Genomic DNA, 18,648 nt, shown 5'->3' on the forward strand with positions numbered 1-18,648 from the left:
TCTATCTATCGCATATCTATCTATCTATCTATCTATCCATCTATCTATCTATCTATCTATCTATCTATCTATCTATCTATCTATCTATCTATCTATCGCATATCTATCTATCCATCTATCTATCTATCTATCTATCTATCTATCTATCTATCTATCCATCTATCTATCGCATATCTATCTATCCATCTATCTATCTATCTATCTATCGCATATCTATCTATCCATCTATCTATCTATCTATCTATCTATCTATCTATCTATCCATCTATCTATCGCATATCTATCTATCCATCTATCTATCTATCTATCTATCTATCTATCTATCTATCTATCTATCCATCTATCTATCGCATATCTATCTATCTATCTATCTATCTATCTATCTATCTATCTATCTATCGCATATCTATCTATCTATCTATCTATCTATCTATCTATCTATCTATCTATCTATCTATCTATCTATCTATCTATCTATCAATCCATCTGTCTAACTATCCATCCATCCATCCATCCATCCATCCATCCATCCATCCATCTAATCACATATATATCTGTCTGTCCTTCTGTCCATCAGTCTATCTATTTTTAATAATTCTGGTTGTTACCGAAGGTGTGGTGTGGCGCAATGGATAAGACACATGCCTTAGGTGTGAGAGACCCGGGTTCGAATCCACTGTGAGACACCAATGTGTCCCTGAGCAAGACACTTAACCCCTAGTTGCTCCAGAGGCGTGTGACCTCTGACATATATAGCAATTGTAAGTCGCTTTGGATAAAAAGCGTCAGCTAAATGAAAAAATGTAAATGTAAATGTACCAAAAACAACATTGCTAATTTCTGCACTTAATGACAATAATGCATTTAAATTGTAAGCATATTTATGGACAGCTGAATTATCAAATATCATCAACTGAAGTTTTACAAAAAATATATCTTATAAAAATAGATTTCAGAAAAATTTTTTTTTAAATCTGCCCTTTACATTAGCTATTCCCCATAATTGAATTTCCAAAATACTACTTTGTATATAAAAATGTAAAAAAAAAAATTAAATGTTAAATATGACAACATAATCTACTCTTTTTTTTAATACTTAAGCTTTATTTGATGTCAGCTTAAAAATGACAGCAAAAATAGCATTGATTTTTTTTTGGGGGGGGAATTAGCATGTACAACTAAATGTCCAACATCTGTTGAAGCATGTCCAATAATGATACATATAAAATAAAGTCTCTAACATCGATCAATGGCCGTTGTAATATAACATGTATCCTTAAAGTTAAGCACTCAAACAATCTAATCCAATAAGAAAAAGCTCATGTTTCGAAAACAGTTGAACTAGACGCACTACTGAAAAAATGTGGCTCTGAAGCATTGCAACTTCAAGTTAGTTTCTCCAATCTTTCTGTATCTGAAACACTCATGTATACATTCAGATAAGTTTACAAAGGGCAAATATGCGTTCTCTGTTACACACACACACACACAGACATGTACAGTACAGAGCTATTCAACTGTGAATGGTTTAGTTTCCTTACACCCGACCGCCCACCGACTCCTACACCCTTCCTTTCCGCCCAGTTCAAATCTAAACAAAAGAAACATCTGGTCTCTCTCTCCATTTGGACCTCGACGCCGTACTCCGAGGAACTGAGGTCCACAAAAAGATCTGCTATGACAGATCGCAGTGTGAAGACGCAGCCATTAGAGAGAAAACTCCACCGAGATCTGAAGAAACATATTCAATCCATTTGATTTGTTTGTTTTTAGCTGGAACAGCTAACAGATAAAAGTCATGTGAAATAAAAGTATTATTATTTTTTAAAAATTCTTAAGTTCTGGTCTCTAGAAATGTCACTGAAATTCACTACCAGTCAAAAGTTTGAGGGCCGTAAGATTTTATGTTTTGAATTAAATAAGTCTCTTATGTTAATGTCAAGGCTGCATTTATTTGATCAAAAATTCAGTGAAAACAGTAATATTGTGAAATATTATTACAATTTAAAATAATTTTGTTCTATGTGAATATATAGTAAAGTGTAATTTATTCCTGTGATCAAAGCTGAATTTTCAGCATCATTACTCCAGTCTTCAGTGTCACATGATCCTTCAGAAATCATTCTAATATGATGATTTGATGCTCAAGAAACATGTTTGATTATTGTTGAAATGTTGAAAACTGTTGTGTTGCTTCATATTTTTGTGGAAACTGAGATACAATTTTTTTCAGGATTCTCTGATGAATAGAAAGCTCAAAGGAACAGCATTTATTTGAATTAGAAATCTTTTGTAACATTATAAATGTCTTTACTGACACTTTTGATCAATTTAATGCATCTTTGCTAAATAAATGCATTCATTTCCTTCAAAAATGTTATTCGTTTCCTTTTACTGTCCCCAAACTTTTGAACAGATGGGATTATTTCAGGTTATATCATCCACTAGGCTCCAAAAAGCCACAAAGTTTCATTCATTTAGCACAAACAGTGTGGTACGGTCTAGGTTAAAGGTCTTGAAATACTAGTATATTAGGGGTCATACCTTTGGAAAAAACACTAAATACATCCTGGGAATTATGTAAATGATACCGCATTGTATTGTTTTATTTTTCACGGTCGTGAAGGAATGATCCTGACCTGGAAGCTGGCCTAGCCGTACACACATGCTGAAGTTCCCGTTGGGATGCCGGTTGGAAGTACATCAGATTAAAGTTAGCATCAAACTCAATATATTTAACAGCTTTTTCAAAACCACAGCAAAACCAAGGGAAGTCTTCCACTGATATACTGCTGCAAAAAGCAGGCAACTCCATTCGGCCTTGTGGAATGAATATGACAGAGTGTGTGTCCTGGAATTTGGCTTTCAACCATGTGGAATGATAACACAATGCACAGGACGTGTGGCGGTGTGTGTGTGTGTGCTGTACGGTCAGCAGGTGGCAGATGACTGAAACTGATCAAACTGCAGGTCACAATGAGGTCAGAATCTCTGCCACACATCTGGAGGAAGACTGCTGTTATTACACGCCATCTTTATACCTTCCCCCTCGCAATCCTTTTCCCCCACTGATATAAAAACATTCCTCATCTCGATCCTGCTCAGGAGAGAGAGAGAGAGAGAGAGAGAGAGAGAGAGAGAGAGAGAGAGAGAGAGAGACGCTGCTTATTCTCAGGTCCTAAATTGATAGCAAATGTGAAGATGGATCCTCCACGCTCTCGCTCTTTTTCTTTCATATATATATATATATATATATATATATATATATATATAAAATACAATAATATACAAATAATATATATATATATAAAACATTTTAATATTATTATTAATAATAATATAATGTATATAATACATGTCTATATAATACGATTTTAATTGATATATGTTTAAAATATATTTAAAATAAAAATTAATTGGTCTGGCAAAATATTCTGACCACAAAAAAAGAACAATTGCTTAATTGTTTTATATAAATCAAAAATATATAAATGTAAAAATATAAATAATAGTATTTACAATCATTTTTTTTTAAGTCCAAATGGAAAAAAGGTGTCACATCACTAACCCAAAAAAGTATTTTTATTACTTTATATACTCATTATTAAAATAATTTTATCAATACTTTTTCCTCAGCAAATGTGTTTAAAAACACTTAACTTTTTGCTTCAAAGTCAAACACTATTTCAGATTTTTAAACAGGCCGATGTGCTATTTTGGCTTTTCTACATGAAATCATGCTTTTGTTGATGCTAAAGGTCAATAAACCTCATTTTATGACCTCACCAGGAAGATCCGCTGACCTTCTGGACATCTGACATGATATGGTCCTGCGTCTGTAATATGTGGATCGCTGTGAGCAGGAGCGTCAGTCCCGCGAGGCTGCAGAATCGAGTCTACCGTGTTTGTGTTGGCGGCCGCGAGGCATTCCTCGTGTCTTTGTGAGCTCTACAGCTCTGACCTCAGGAGACCCACCGGGCCAAACGAAACCACTCGCCCCGGGTCGGAGATGCTGTGAGACTCCTGCACTGATTGAGAGCTATTCTACTGGGCCCGTTATGATCGGCACATTGATTGATATAACAAAATTAATTATTTCCAGATTGGGCCACAGACATTTTGTACACGTTCAACTGTTAACTAGAAAATCCCAAGATCATTATTCAATACTATCCTGGCTTCTACCGTTTACAGTTGCACATTAGTGGAGCAAACACTAAAATAATAAAATCAGAGACCTGAGAGACTCCGCAAAAACTTGAGGAGATGGCTGAACCACAATGCTAGAAAGGTGATCTTAAAATGTAAACAATTTTGCCATTTCTATTGAAACAAGCCCAAACAACAGAGTCGTGGCTTGATGGGAAGTTACTTTAAACTGGTCATGGGGTTTTCCCAACAAAAATAAAATTAGCTTCTAACAAAGTTAGCTGTGATAGCTCCACGCTAATGGCCTGAGACAAGGACACAATTTCGTGAGGGGCAAACTGTCCTGACTTTCTCTGCATACAGATCTAGGTTCAAAGTCATCCACGACATATTAAAGTCCCCCTATTATGGTTTTTCGAATATTACTTCTCATGTAGTGTGTAATCTAGCTGTTTGTGGACGTAAAAGGTCTACAAAGTTTTAAAGATCAAAGTGCACAGCAAAAGAAAGAATTGATTCTGAACTGCGGAAGCAAGGCGTCCGTAATTCCAGTCTCACTTCCTGTTATGTAACAAATCTGCATAACGGCAGCCTATGGTCTTCACTTGTTGCTCGTGAACAACATCTACTTTGACCCTCAAACACTGTAGATGTAGCTGAGACTGGAGGAGTTTGGTTCGTGTTGTCGACATGTCAAGAAGATACTGTTTTCATCACTGTGAATCCAATCTGCAAGCACTTCCAAAAGTTGAGGACTGCAATTGCAATTGGCACAGAAACACCAAGCGGTCAATCTTCCGGTCTCTATCTTGAAGCCAACACGGAAGTGACTTAAACTGCAATTCATCGACTGGCCGCTAGAGACAGGCTCCAAAAGAGAGTCAATCACATACCCCCCCCCCCCCCCCCCCCCCATAATTAAGGGCGTGGCCACTTGAGTGACAGGTGGATTGCGGCTGCTGTCACTACTAGCCGTTTGTCTGCTGTCTGTTAGCATCACGGCACCTCAGCTAATCCCACCTCTTTTCCCATTTTCGTTTATCCGGGAGTACCGCGCTGCCAAGATGGCGAAGGCCGGCTCCGCCCACTTTGAGCTTCAAAAATTCTCTTCAGAAACCTCAATTGACGTTACGGACACTACGTCCATATTTACAGTCTATGGGAAAAACCGACGCCATCGTTAATGTTCATATCACTGTGTATCAAGCGCAGAGGATGATTCAGAGCTGAAATTCAGATATGGTAATGGGCGTGATGAAAGAAAGACAAGATGAAAGAAAGACAGAACGAAAGAAAACAAGCAGGCAAGCAAGACAGAAAGAAAGCAAGCAAGCTCTCAGCGGTCCTGAGCAGATGAAGATAGAGGAGGGTGAAGAGGTGAGACACAGGGCTGATCCTGCTGAGAACATTCAGAGCCCAAGGGCTGAGAACTCAAACTGGATTTACCTGCCCGCGTCCTCGTGTGAACCAGCACACAGTCACACCCTCTCCTGCTATCACCAAATCCACACACAAGACTGGTGCGTTTGCACTAGTAGGGTTGTTGAATCTGTGGGGGGTCATTCGTTCAGTCGTTTTTTGATTTAATATATAATAAATAATAAAGCTGCAGTCGGCAAGTCTGGCAGATTGAGGAATCTTAGCCAAAAATGTTAATGTTTACAACTCTCATGCCCCTCCCCCACAACCACAGAGCACCCTCCCATCAAGTTCGTGCTCATCAGTGCGTGTGCATCAGATTTTCTGTGAACGCGCCTGTCTCGTCAGCATCGATCAACACCATGGACTCGGAGGTAGGCCGCCCTGGCTAATCTACCCATAGATAGCAATAACCAAGGAATTGGAAGCTTGTTAGTAGATTTTCTCTCCGCCATCACGCTTCGTACAATCCAATACACCTGCGAACTTCAGGATTGTGCATATGATATTGTAACATGCGCGAGGGGGGAGGGGGGATCTGTGGCGTGCACGAACTGTGATTGACAATCAGATCTCACACAGCCATGCACTGATTGGACCAGAAGGACCAGGAGCGGTGGATTTCTGCAAAACAAATAACAGGCTCTAGGTGGAGGTAGAAGCGCGGGTTCTTTTCTAAAACCGGCTGATTTATGTTGTTCTGTCGGAGCATAGTGTCGGTTTCAGAGAATATGATAAAAAAAATCTTGCCGACTGCAGCTTTAACCCCCTGAGGTCTACGGTATCGCTGGCGATACCAGCTCGCTTTTTTTTTATCAGTGTAAAATAAACTCATAAATACTCTGTTGACTTTGATTTTTCATAGGAGTTTCGTACATCAATCGATTCTGTTAAATGTGTATTATTTTTGTGTATACTCATAATAAAAACAAGGTGTTGAGCTTTTCGCCAAATAAAGAAAAATAAACACGAAGCGAGTTCTGTCTTCTCTCTGTCAGTGTAGTCCATTCTGAAACGCGTCCGAAAATGAACAATAACTCACCGAATACTTCTCACACAGACACGTGAGATATGTCTTTATGAAGCTTGAAATCTCTTCTTTTAAATGAAGTAATTTATATAAAAAACAAATGTTTTCAACTCATGTAATCCGTTTGAAAGCAAGCAGAGGTACCGTTTTTCCTTCTGCCTCATTATCTCTATAATGAGTTGAGGCCGCCCCGCCCCCGGCGCTATTCAAATGGTAAATAGTTTAGGTGATCTAGTATGCATCGCATACGCCCCCCAATCAATGCCATAAAAACACAGTTTCTTCATCAGACTTACTGATAGTTCATCGCGTTTTGAGTATGGCACGCTTCTCCAGTAAAGACGCCCTTCAGATGATTCTGGACAGCGAGGAAGTTGTTTCCTCAGAGGAAGATTGTAACTCAGACTACAAACGGCAGCATTTTGAAGAGCGAATTCCGCCGAGGACACAATTTCGGAGTAAGTTTTACTTAAAAGTCTTTTGTCTTTTATTTTTCGTGTTCGCATTTATGAGGAAAAAACAATATTACGTGACAGTTCTCCATTATGGACGCGAGCGCTCTGAAAGCGCACTAAAAGACTTTCAAACTTTCACAGAGACCTCAAAACAGAAACTACAAATCCTTTCTTTAAAACGAATTTCGTTTTGTATCAATTGTATCTTAATTTTAATCATTTTTTCATTAACAAATTTCCTGGATTTAAAGTAAATATAGGCTAGCAATCACAAATAGGGGTGGTGGTGGCGCAATGGATAAGACACATGCCTTTGGTGTGAGAGACCCGGGTTCGAATCCACTGTGAGACACCAATGTGTCCCTGAGCAAGACACTTAACCCCTAGTTGCTCCAGAGGCGTGCGACCTCTGACATATATCTGCAATTGTAAGTCGCTTTGTATAAAAGCGTCAGCTAAATGAATAAATGTAAATGTAAATGTAAATAAGGTGCTTGAACTGGAGATCATCATTAACCAGACCGTAGCCTACTCGCCTCACATGTCTAAAAAATTTGAAATATATTTACAGAAAGCTGGTTCTAAACAAAACCATCCAAAACAAAAAACTATGTAGCCTAATAAATGTGCATTTCTCCGGTGCGTTCACTAGCCTACTGCGAAGATCGCGAGTCAATAGCCTATCGTCAACTTCATCTTTGCCAGAAGTTAAATTTAAATTGCGTGTGTGAATGAATGATGATGTTTTAGCAAACTGCATTGCTATACTGAGGAAAGGAAAATTCGACTGAAATATGTTGAAATAAAATGTAGGCTATTTGTATAAGCAACGTATTAAACTGCAAATTAACAATATGCCCTAATATTTCATGAAAACAACGTTACAGTCAGGCGAAATATGAAAGACAACATCTTGTTGACTAGATTTGGGTACAGTTTTTACTGTAGAATATACTGCCACGTCAAATAAGCTTTTGTTTAGCAATTTCTATATCTATTTTTGTCAAAAATAAAGTCATCAACTAAGATGTTAGCTGTTCCAATGTTGGCTATATTCAAACTAATGAACACATAGATAAAATGTAGGCCTATAATCTTTTTTTTTTACAAAGAAAGAGTACACTTGAAATATTGTTGAAATTGTAATTATTGTTGTAATTGTAACCTTTTTAATAAAATAGCAAAACATATTTACAAGATAGATGTAAGCAAAATCTTAAATGGTCAATCTGAGTCTTCTTCTAAATATATCTTTTGTCCTTGCATTGTGGCTCAGTCAGTGTCACACCTGAGTGAATGGCTCATCATTATGCAGAGTGGGTGGGACATTGTATTCTAGGGTGTAAACCACTCCTCGTTCACGCCCCCCTCGCATATTGGCTTTCCAAGCAAAACCTGTTTTACATCAATTTAAATCAATGTATGGTTTTATGTGAACGATAAAGCAAGACTATTTTCACATAATTTTGAAGAAAAAACTCTAGGCGAGAACATCAATTAGTCAAAAGTCTTATTGACACATATTTACTATGTGTTTTGTGGCCTTATTTCAGAAATTTTAGTTTTTAGTTTTTTCAATAACCACGCATAAACATTATTCTCTCAAAAATGAAAACATGTACATACACGTGGCTCACATATTATGGTAGCCCTGTTTGTGCTATATAGAGTGAATTTACACCTTTGCCATTAATATGTTTATATGCAACTGAAAAAAGCACAAATGTCAGGGCATGTCAGAACATCTCAAGGGCCCCAAAAACAGCCCAGACCCCAGAGTGTTAAGAGTAGAAAAATTTGAAAACGGTTCCTATTTGACGAGTCGTTTGAGAATCATTGAAAAACGTGGTGATGTGCAAATGTATATTATGAGGAAATTAAACAGTTTTTTTACCTTTGATGCATGTAAACCTGTTGTAGGAGACTCCAAAACAACATTAGGAAACTTTAAAATAGCATAATAGGGGCACTTCAAATCAAAAAACGACTGAACGAATGATACACGGATTTTGTTGAGATAAATTACTTGTTTATTGGTAATGCATACAATAAATAAAACATTTTTCATTTCCTTAAGCGCAGTCAGTCAACACATCCTTTTTTAATTTGACATCATAACGGTTTTATTTTACTCTGAATGTTCTGAGTTTTAGAAAACACACACAGAGTTGAGCAAAGCCACAGACTCACAAAACACAGTTCGAAAGTCTCCAGCAGAGAACCAGTTTATCAGTTAATGATGGCGAAGGGAAACAACGTACAAATCAAACCCAGACAATGTAAAATCATTTCCAAGCTTAGCGAGTGAAATATCACCCACAAATGAAACAGTCATTCACAGAAATGTAAAAGTCATCCATCCACCCATCCATCCATTCACCTCCATCCATCTATCTATCCTCTCTGAAAAAACACAATTGATTCTACTGTTTTTATAGTGTTGGTCAGCAACAGAAATAAATTTCTAGTGTTTAATAAACAAGCGCAAGGATGTAAATCAGGAAAGGAAAACACAGCGGCTGGCAGTGGCGTTCACTTTCCCATGATCAGCTCTTAACGGCATGACGAGAGCCTTAAGACGAAATATACAACACATTAGGCCACGGGGTCACGCGCCATGACATCATCTGAACACAAACAAAGCCTGTGTCGGTCGCAGTCACCGCCGAGAACAAAGCCTGAAGCGACACTTGTGTTTCGATGAGAACCTACGTGTGTGTAACAGCAGAACAGTTTTACTCATATAAAAGTCACTAACATTCTTTCATTTCAACACCCTGGTGGAGAGAGAGAGAGAGTGAGAGAGTGAGTGAGTGAGTCGGAGGAGGAGGAGGACAGTGAAAGTGCTTGTAAAAGAGAATAATGAGTGGTCTCTGTACCACCCTTTGACCACATGAAAGCTGTACTAATGACAGGGCTTGGAGGAGCACAAGTGTGTTTCTGCCTGCATGCATCTGTGTGTGTGTGTGTGTGTGTGTGTGTGTGTGTGTGTGTGTGTGTGTGTGTGTGTGTGTGTGTGTGTGTGTGTGTGTGTGTGTGTGTGTGTGTGTGTGTGTGTGTGTGTGTGTGTGTTAAATGCAGTCCGAAAGTATCATGTCTAGATGTGTCAATGCATCAAAGGTCAGAAACATACTCTATGCAAGAACAAAACACAGACACTTGTAGTCATGCAGCTCGTTGTACATGCATAAAGTCACCATGAAATCCCCCCAAAAAATTATGGAATAGTGCATGATTTCTTTTAAAGGGATACTCCACTTTAAAATGAAAATTCTGTTATCATATACTCACCCTCATATGTTGTTCCAAACCTGTATAAATGTATTTCTTCTGCTGAACAGAAAGGAAGATATTTAGAAGAATATCAGTAACCAAACAGTTTCTGGTCTCATTTACTTCCATAGTAGGAAAAAAAAAATGCTATGGAAGTCAATGAGACCAGAAACTGTCTGGTTACTGATATTCTTCTAAATATCTTCCTTTCTGTTCAGCAGAAGAAAGAAATTCATAAAGGATTGAAATAACATGAGGGTGAGTATATGATGACAGAATTTTCATTTTAAAGTGGAGTATCCCTTTAAATTATATATATGTGTATATCATTATTTTTGTTAATTCATGTGCCCTCATACTCTTTAACCAAAATAACTTCCCCTCCCTCTAACATCTCTTCTCTTCTCTGATGATGTGTTTATTGGTGTGAGGGCGGGGCAACCTGTCACTCACATGAGATCCACCAATAGTAAACCACAACCATCCAATCAATTCCACATAAACAAAATCAAGTCCCTCCCTCAATTTTCCTGTTTGAGAAGCCGTTTCACTTGGATATACATCCCAATAGGGAAAAAAGACAAAAAAAGATCTTATTTTGTGCTCTGCAGAAGACAGATGAGTAAATGATGACAGAATTTTCATTTTTGGGTGAACTTTCCCTTTAAAGTGTGTGTAGAAGATACTCTTTCTTAAAGAGAACACGCTTGTCCACGAACAGATGTCTTCCTAAAAAAATGTCACCATGGCCATGGCCACATCCGCTGCAGCTGACCTCTAAATGCGTATATGCACATCTGTGTGTGTGTGTGTGTGTGTGTGTGTGTATTTAAGAGCATTCAAATGCAGCCTGGGTGGAGACGGCCAAGTCAAGCAGAGGAGAAACCCTAAAGAGAGTGAATTTCAAACGAAAGTGTGCGTTTAATCTGGCCTGCTCAAGGTGAGATTCAGCAGCTTTGTCTCAATATGATGAACTGCATGTGTAGGACACGAGTGTTTACTGAGCAAACCACAGAGAGCAGGAGAGTACAGGAGCGAAATCCTGCTCTCTCTCACAAACACCTTGTGAAAGAACGCAACCACAAAGAGCCTCTGTGTTGCCGAGCGTTTCGAGCGGAGGTCTAACCAGGACAACTCCTCAGAGAGAGCTGAAAATGAGCGGAAAGAGAGGGAGAGCGCGCGAGCGAACGAGGGAGAAAAAGAGAGGCAAAGTGGGAGAAATGCACTGGTAAATGTGAGAAAGAGAGAGCAAACGAGGTTCGAAAACCGTAACAGTGATTCGATAACCGGAAAAACGCGTAATTTGAGACTGTTTGTGTTGCATTTGCTTATCAAATTACATTAAAGGAGGGAAAAGAGACAGAGACGCAGACTTTGCTTGAGTTACTTTGGTTTTGTGTGTCACCTGTGGGTAAATTAGAGGTTTTCCCCCCTCAAAAATGAATGCAAGTAGACCACAACGCGAGCGACTGAACAAAAGCTTCTTTATTTTCTCAAACTGTAACTGTGAGAACATTTCTGCAACATTAAACTGTGTCCTATCACAAGTCAGCATCAACCATGATGTCACAGCTTATATAAAGGCAAATTCTGTGGCTGCGTTGGCTAAATAATCACAGACCAGCAGCGGTACAAGGCGCTTCACAGCTGCTTTTAGGACGACAAGAAATCTGACCACAATAAGAATCGGCAATGAGCTCGACGTTCACATGACTGATGCCTAAATTCACTTGTAGCATATCAACTATTCATTCTAGGTTTTATTGTGTTTTGATGTCAACATCAGCAAGTTATATTGACATTAAGCACATTAAAAAGTTAAATAGTTTTTTATGCATCAGATTTAGACATCACATTATAAATGTGCAGTATGAAATATGGATCAGCTGACATGATGAGAAAGAAAAGATTATGGAAACATTTCCACCTCACAGTAAAACAATAAAAATTATAATTGTGAGATAAAATGTAAAATAAGAAATTTGTGACAAAGCCACACTTTACGATATAAAGAAGCAATATCAAGATAAATAGTTGTAAAGTCGCAATTGCAAGATATAAACCTTTTTATTTTATCTTTGCATCTACATTTTAAAATAAGCAAAAAAATTGTATATCAATAAAGACCGATACTAAATTCAAATATTAAAATATTTCTTCTTTTTTATTTTTAAAACAAAGTACAAAAGTTTGGGGTTAGTAAGATTTTTTTTTTTTATGTTTATTAAAGTCTTCTACTTAGACTGCATTTATTTGATAAAAAAAAAATAGTAATCTTGTAAAATATTATTAGAATTTACACTATCTTTCTATTCTAATTTTTAAAACGTATTTTATTCCTGTGATCAAAGCTGAATTTTCTTCAGTGAATGAGTGAACTCAGTGAACTGAGTCTTTTCTTCAGTGAACTCAGTGACTGATGTGTCACATGATCCTTCAGAAATCATTCTAATATGATGATTTGATTCAAGAAACATTCCTGATTATTATGTTGAAAACAGTTATGCTGATTCATATTTCTGAGGAAACTATCATATATTTTTTCATGATTCTTTGAAGAATAGAAAGTTCAAAAGAACAGCATGAAATAGAAACCTTTTGTAATTTTTTTTACTGACCCTACATTTTTTACATATTACATATTAAATTGAGTACCAATCATGATTCCATATTAATAAAAACTTTAGGAACTACCTAGTAACCATCCACAAGCAAATAATTGTTTTCTGCACAAAACAAAAAAGGTAATGCAAAGTCACATTCAAAGAAAAACAGTAATGAAACACAGGAAAAGCAAAACCTTTGGGTTTTCTTAATGGCTAAAACCACAGATTAAAATCTAACCACAAAAGTAGGCCAGAAAGAGATCTACTCTTCTCTCTCTCTCTCTCTCTGTGTGTGTGTGTGTGTGTGTGTGTGTGTGTGTGTGTGTGTGTGTGTGTGTGTGTGTGTGTGTGTGTGTGTGTGTGTGTGTGTGTGTGTGTGTGTGTGTGTGTACAACAGAATAAACAGCCTCACTTTATATCCCTAAATCTTCAATGACTTATTCTGCAAGGCTTGATTCAGTATAACATTTAACGCTGAACAGACCTTGCTATAAAAAAAGACTCTTGAAAGATTATATATGATGTACTGTATACAGCATGGACATTCCCAGAGTGTTACAACAACAGCAGATCATTTCACTAAAATAACACATCAGGCAGCCAAAAGTGTCATTTGTTTCATTGATTTATTTTCAGCTATTGGCAGTACCGCACTCTATTATCTTGATGTGTATCTTATCTGATATAAAAGAAGCTCTAACAGAAAGTTCTGGAAAATCATTTCAGTAGAATTGAGTCAATCATGCTAACGGCTGCATACCTCACAAACACATCATCAGATATTGCTCCTCCGCCCCTAACAAGTTACTGTAGATGAACTGTGAGCTTCATCTGAGTCGTTATATAAAGCATCATTTTCAATTAAAAATAATACACTGATATTCAAAGAAATTAACATAACTGTAATTATTAGGCCGTACGGACGGACCAATAGAACGACTGGATGGATAGAACGACTGGATGGATAGAAGAACGGATGGATGTCGTCCATGGAACGATGGATGGATGGATGGATGGACGGACGGACGGACGGACGGACGCATGGAGCGATGGATGGAACGATGGGTGATGGATGGATGGACGCATGGAGCGATGGATGGAACGATGAGTGATGGATGGATGGATGGACGCATGGAGCGATGGATGGAACGATGGGTGATGGATGGATGGACGGACGGACGCATGGAGCGATGGACGGAACGATGGGTGATGGATGGATGGACGGACGGACGCATGGAGCGATGGACGGAACGATGGGTGATGGATGGATGGACGGACGGACGCATGGAGCGATGGACGGAACGATGGGTGATGGATGGACGGACGCATGGAGCGATGGACGGAACGATGGGTGATGGATGGATGGACGGACGGACGCATGGAGCGATGGACGGAACGATGGGTGATGGATGGATGGACGCATGGAGCGATGGACGGAACGATGGGTGATGGATGGACGGACGCATGGAGCGATGGACGGAACGATGGGTGATGGATGGATGGACGCATGGAGCGATGGACGGAACGATGGGTGATGGATGGATGGACGCATGGAGCGATGGACGGAACGATGGGTGATGGATGGATGGAGGCATGGAGCGATGGATGGAACGATGAGTGATGGATGGATGGACGGACGCATGGAGCGATGGATGGAACGATGGGTGATGGATGGATGGACGGACGGACGCATGGAGCGATGGATGGAATGATGGGTGATGGATGGATGGACGCATGGAGCGATGGATGGAACGATGGGTGATGGATGGACGGACGGACGCATGGAGTGATGGATGGAATGATGGGTGATGGATGGATGGACGCATGGAGCGATGGATGGAACGATGGGTGATGGATGGACGGACGGACGGACGCATGGAGCGATGGATGGAACGATGGGTGATGGATGGATGGACGCATGGAACGATGGATGGATGGATGGACGGACGGACGGACGCATGGAACAATGGATGGACGCATGGAACGATGGATGATGGATGGATGGATGGACGGACGGATGGACGGACGGACGGACGGACGGACGGACGGAACGATGGATGGAAGGACGGAAGGAATGACTGGATGGACCGATGGATGGAGTTTATAGGCCTCATGAACAGATCAACAGATAAAACTATATAATGACAGATAGAACAATAGACAGGTAATGGACAGAAAGACAGATAGATCCAATTGAGGCAAATCTTTAAATCAGTTTTTTTTTTTTGGCCTAATACGACCTGCAACCAATGGTAGTAAGGTCAAACTTGCTGGTTTTGATAGGATGTGATGTAAACAAAATGCTTAAAAAAAAAAAAAAAAGTAAAATCATAAAGTCAAGCTCTTAAATATGCCCTTGTTTCAAAAGGAAATGCATCAACAGAAAAAAATAACTATTTTATATAGATAGCAGCACTCTAGGAATGCTGCTTGGTCAATTAAATTAGAGAAACGTAACTAATTGTTGTATACTTATTTTCTTAGACTTTATAAGCATATGAGTTCTTCTAAAATCTGAAATTAAGCCTGTATGTAGTGTCTGAAGTTGGGCAGCGGTGACAGATAAGCAGAAGGAGCTGTGGATTCAGATCCAGCCCGTCAGAAGCACTTGCACAACCACAATCAGAGCCGACCGGCCTGGACCGACAGCCAGGAAAGTCCCCGGTCTGAGGCCCGTCCTAGAGGTTCAGGGTCCCATCTGTGTTTGTGGAACACACAGACCCCCAGCATCAGGTGTGAAGAGGGGTTCAGCTGCTCTGGGAAGTGTGTGTGTGGGATCTGTGATGGTTATGCCCATATGTGATATCTGCAGATGTCGTTTGTTGTGGCCTAGTCTCGCACTCTGACGCACATGTGCACATACAGTATACAGACACACACACACTCACAGGCACCAACACGTTTTCTTGTATCTCTGGTTCAAGGAGTCACAGGGGATGATGTCGAATGAAGAGAAAAACAGATGAGAGGAGGAAAACAGAATGATAAAATGAAAGGAAACGTGCTTTTGAGGGAACACGTGTAGCTGCTTCACAATCTCAGGAGGACACGCTTAGGAGAACAAGGAACATCACGCACAACAGTCAAAGTGATTTCTCATTGAAATAAAAATATTTTTATTCATCTATATGTGGGTCATGTTAAAAGAATTTTCAAGTACAAGTTAAGCTCCCTAGAAAATAATTTAACAATCAAAAATTGCATTTAAAAATGCATTAACTAGTGACAAACAACTAACTGTATCCGATTATTGTACAGAAGTTCATCATCACTTTAAGGAAACTGTTGATGAAAATATGTTAAGATTTTAATGCACTAACAAAAAAAATGCTGAATAAGAAAAAATCTTGAAACAACATGATTATCTCAAAAAAGCCAATCATAGTCAATAATGTGACTGAAGCACTTTGCTAGCGGGTTAATTAAACCAAATGCATGTTATTCATGAGATTAAATCACATACACGCAACATAACTTCCATCTGCACAAAATGACATCAAAGTACAATTAAATATACATGCTAGTCAAGTCATGTCTGAAACATGTCTTTTCACTGGATTTGTTTTCTTTTTTTTCTATTCTTTGCGGCCCAAAATGACTGAATTAACTAAAGTCCTGTGATATTTGCTGCATGTTAGTGTTGTTTTGTACTGAAAACCCACCAATAACCAGTAGGCCTATTAGTGCCAGTAAGAGTAGCTTACTTACAACTACCTGTAATTTTTTTGTCCATAAATAAATACTGAAATCAATAGTGGTTCTGCTTTCCCACCTCAGGTTTTTTTCCAGAAAAAATTTAGGGAATAAGACAAAAGTGCTGCAAATACGGCAGTGAATGGCTGAATTTGCATTCAACAGTCCTGCTAAAACAAAAACAATGGCAACTACAGTAAGAACTCTGAAGTGACGTAAGCCTGCCGTCATTTAAGCGTGACATTCAACAATGTCAGCAACTGGAGGATATCGGATGCCGTGATCATAGCTGTGTTTTTGTTGTGTGTCGTGGGTTTCGTGATAATGGCGATGGAATGTACGTATAATTTATGTGATTGAAAAAGCAAAAAGGACGAATTCTCCTACGGCAACTCACAGTGCTACATATCATCAAGGCTGAGAAAAGAACAACACAGCAAGCAATAGAGACAGGTAAATGCCGTTAACTCTTTCCCTGCCAATGACGGAAATTTCCGGCTTTCAGTGTTTTCAAAGGGGGCGCTATTACGCATCTACTGAAAGAGTCCAGAATCTCCTGATCAAAACACAGGCGAAGAAGAAGCAGAAACAAGCGATATCATATGTAATCATATGTAAAATAACGCGATCATCAACATTAAACAGCATATAAATCAAAACTGCCTAACGTTACTGAATGAAATGTCGACCCAGGACGAGCTACAGGACTGTGCAAGCATTAGGGGTGTTGATGGACTAGATCAATTCCATCTATGTTTTGATCATCGTTCTGAATCCCATCTGGACATAGTCTTTGAAAAAAACTTGTTTTTCTCAGCTTTTGCTCAAAATGCTGCTTTTTTATGAAACTTACCCACATTCAAATGTTGACATCACATCACTGGTAGTTCCTATTGTGCTAGATTAGACCCTACTCTGAAGTAAGAGATGATTTAGTCCTCCCAACAGGCTTTCCTATGGCTAAAATGATCTGTTCCTGCGGTGAGAACACGGCGAAAAGCAGATGTTTACGCCAATAGTTATAGGAACTATGAAAATGTTCCTCCGGTGCGAAAGCTTGAGAGAAACCTCTTTTGGAAGCTTTATTTTTAAGAGTATATCGTCAGCTTTGAGCAGTTTTTTTGTTTTCATTATTCTTTTTTTTTTTTTTTGGTTTTTTTTTTAAAAGCACACCATCCACAGAGCAGCGTGAACATTCTGCCCAACATCTCATTTTGTGTTTCACGGAAGAAAGAAAATAATATGCGGCGATTTGGGTGAATAATTCCTTTAATGTACCTTATGATGTATTTAAAATCTCCTCCCGAGAGAGAGAGAGAGAGAGAGAGAGAGAGAGAGAGAGAGAGAGAGAGAGAGAGAGAGACAGAGAGAGAGTGAATGGGGCATTATCATCAGAGAAGGTAAGGTTCAGAGGTTCAGGACTGCACTGTAATTAAAGCGGCTCTATAAAATTAGACTAAATGAGAGCAAGAGACTACAATAAATCTGCCCTAATCACTGCACCTGCACTGGCCGTCCTCTGTGTGTGTGTGCGTGTGTGTGTGTGTGAGAGAGAGAGAGAGAGAGAGAGAGAGAGAGAGAGAGAGAGAGAGAGAGAGAGAGAGAGAGAGAGAGAGAGAGAGAGAGAGAGGCAAAGACTGGAACGGCAAGAAGTATCAGGATAAACAGGGGTCTGTACAGGTTGTGGATGATGCAAGGGATTATGGGACAGAGGCATTCCCAATGGAAACATACCACAACACAAACACAAAGTTTAGTACTTGGTGTTCTGAGTTACTTCAAATCACTTAACCTCTACGTAACAGTACTAGTGATGCTTGACTCGGTAAACACCACTAACCAGCACTGGCTTTTTCCTTTCCTTGCATATATTTTAGCGCTCCCTCAGCAAAGTTAATTACATGCACAATGAATTCAAATTTGGAGGAAAATGATTTTATTAGTTACATGAATACCTCATAAATCCGACGGAATAAAGCTGCCTTTGTGTGTGTTGACAAAAGCCTCTGCATCAAAGCCCGGA

The 18,648-nt window shown here is 39.1% G+C and overlaps 1 protein-coding gene and 1 long non-coding RNA gene across 17 annotated transcripts in view; one reads left to right on the forward strand and one right to left on the reverse strand.

Annotated features, from left to right (window-relative positions):
* Positions 1-18,648, reverse strand: part of nfixb (nuclear factor I/Xb) — a 168,923-nt gene that overhangs the window by 90,577 nt on the left and 59,698 nt on the right. The window lies entirely within an intron of this gene.
* Positions 7,545-18,648, forward strand: part of LOC309508091 — a 348,495-nt gene continuing 337,391 nt past the window's right edge. Inside the window, exon 1 of the long non-coding RNA XR_014209375.1 lies at positions 7,545-8,831. This is a non-coding gene — a long non-coding RNA (uncharacterized lncRNA). The remainder of the gene's footprint in view (positions 8,832-18,648) is intronic.

This window comes from Leuciscus leuciscus (assembly GCF_965113295.1).
Source record: "Leuciscus leuciscus genome assembly, chromosome: 1".
In the NCBI taxonomy this organism is placed as follows: Eukaryota; Metazoa; Chordata; class Actinopteri; order Cypriniformes; family Leuciscidae; genus Leuciscus; species Leuciscus leuciscus.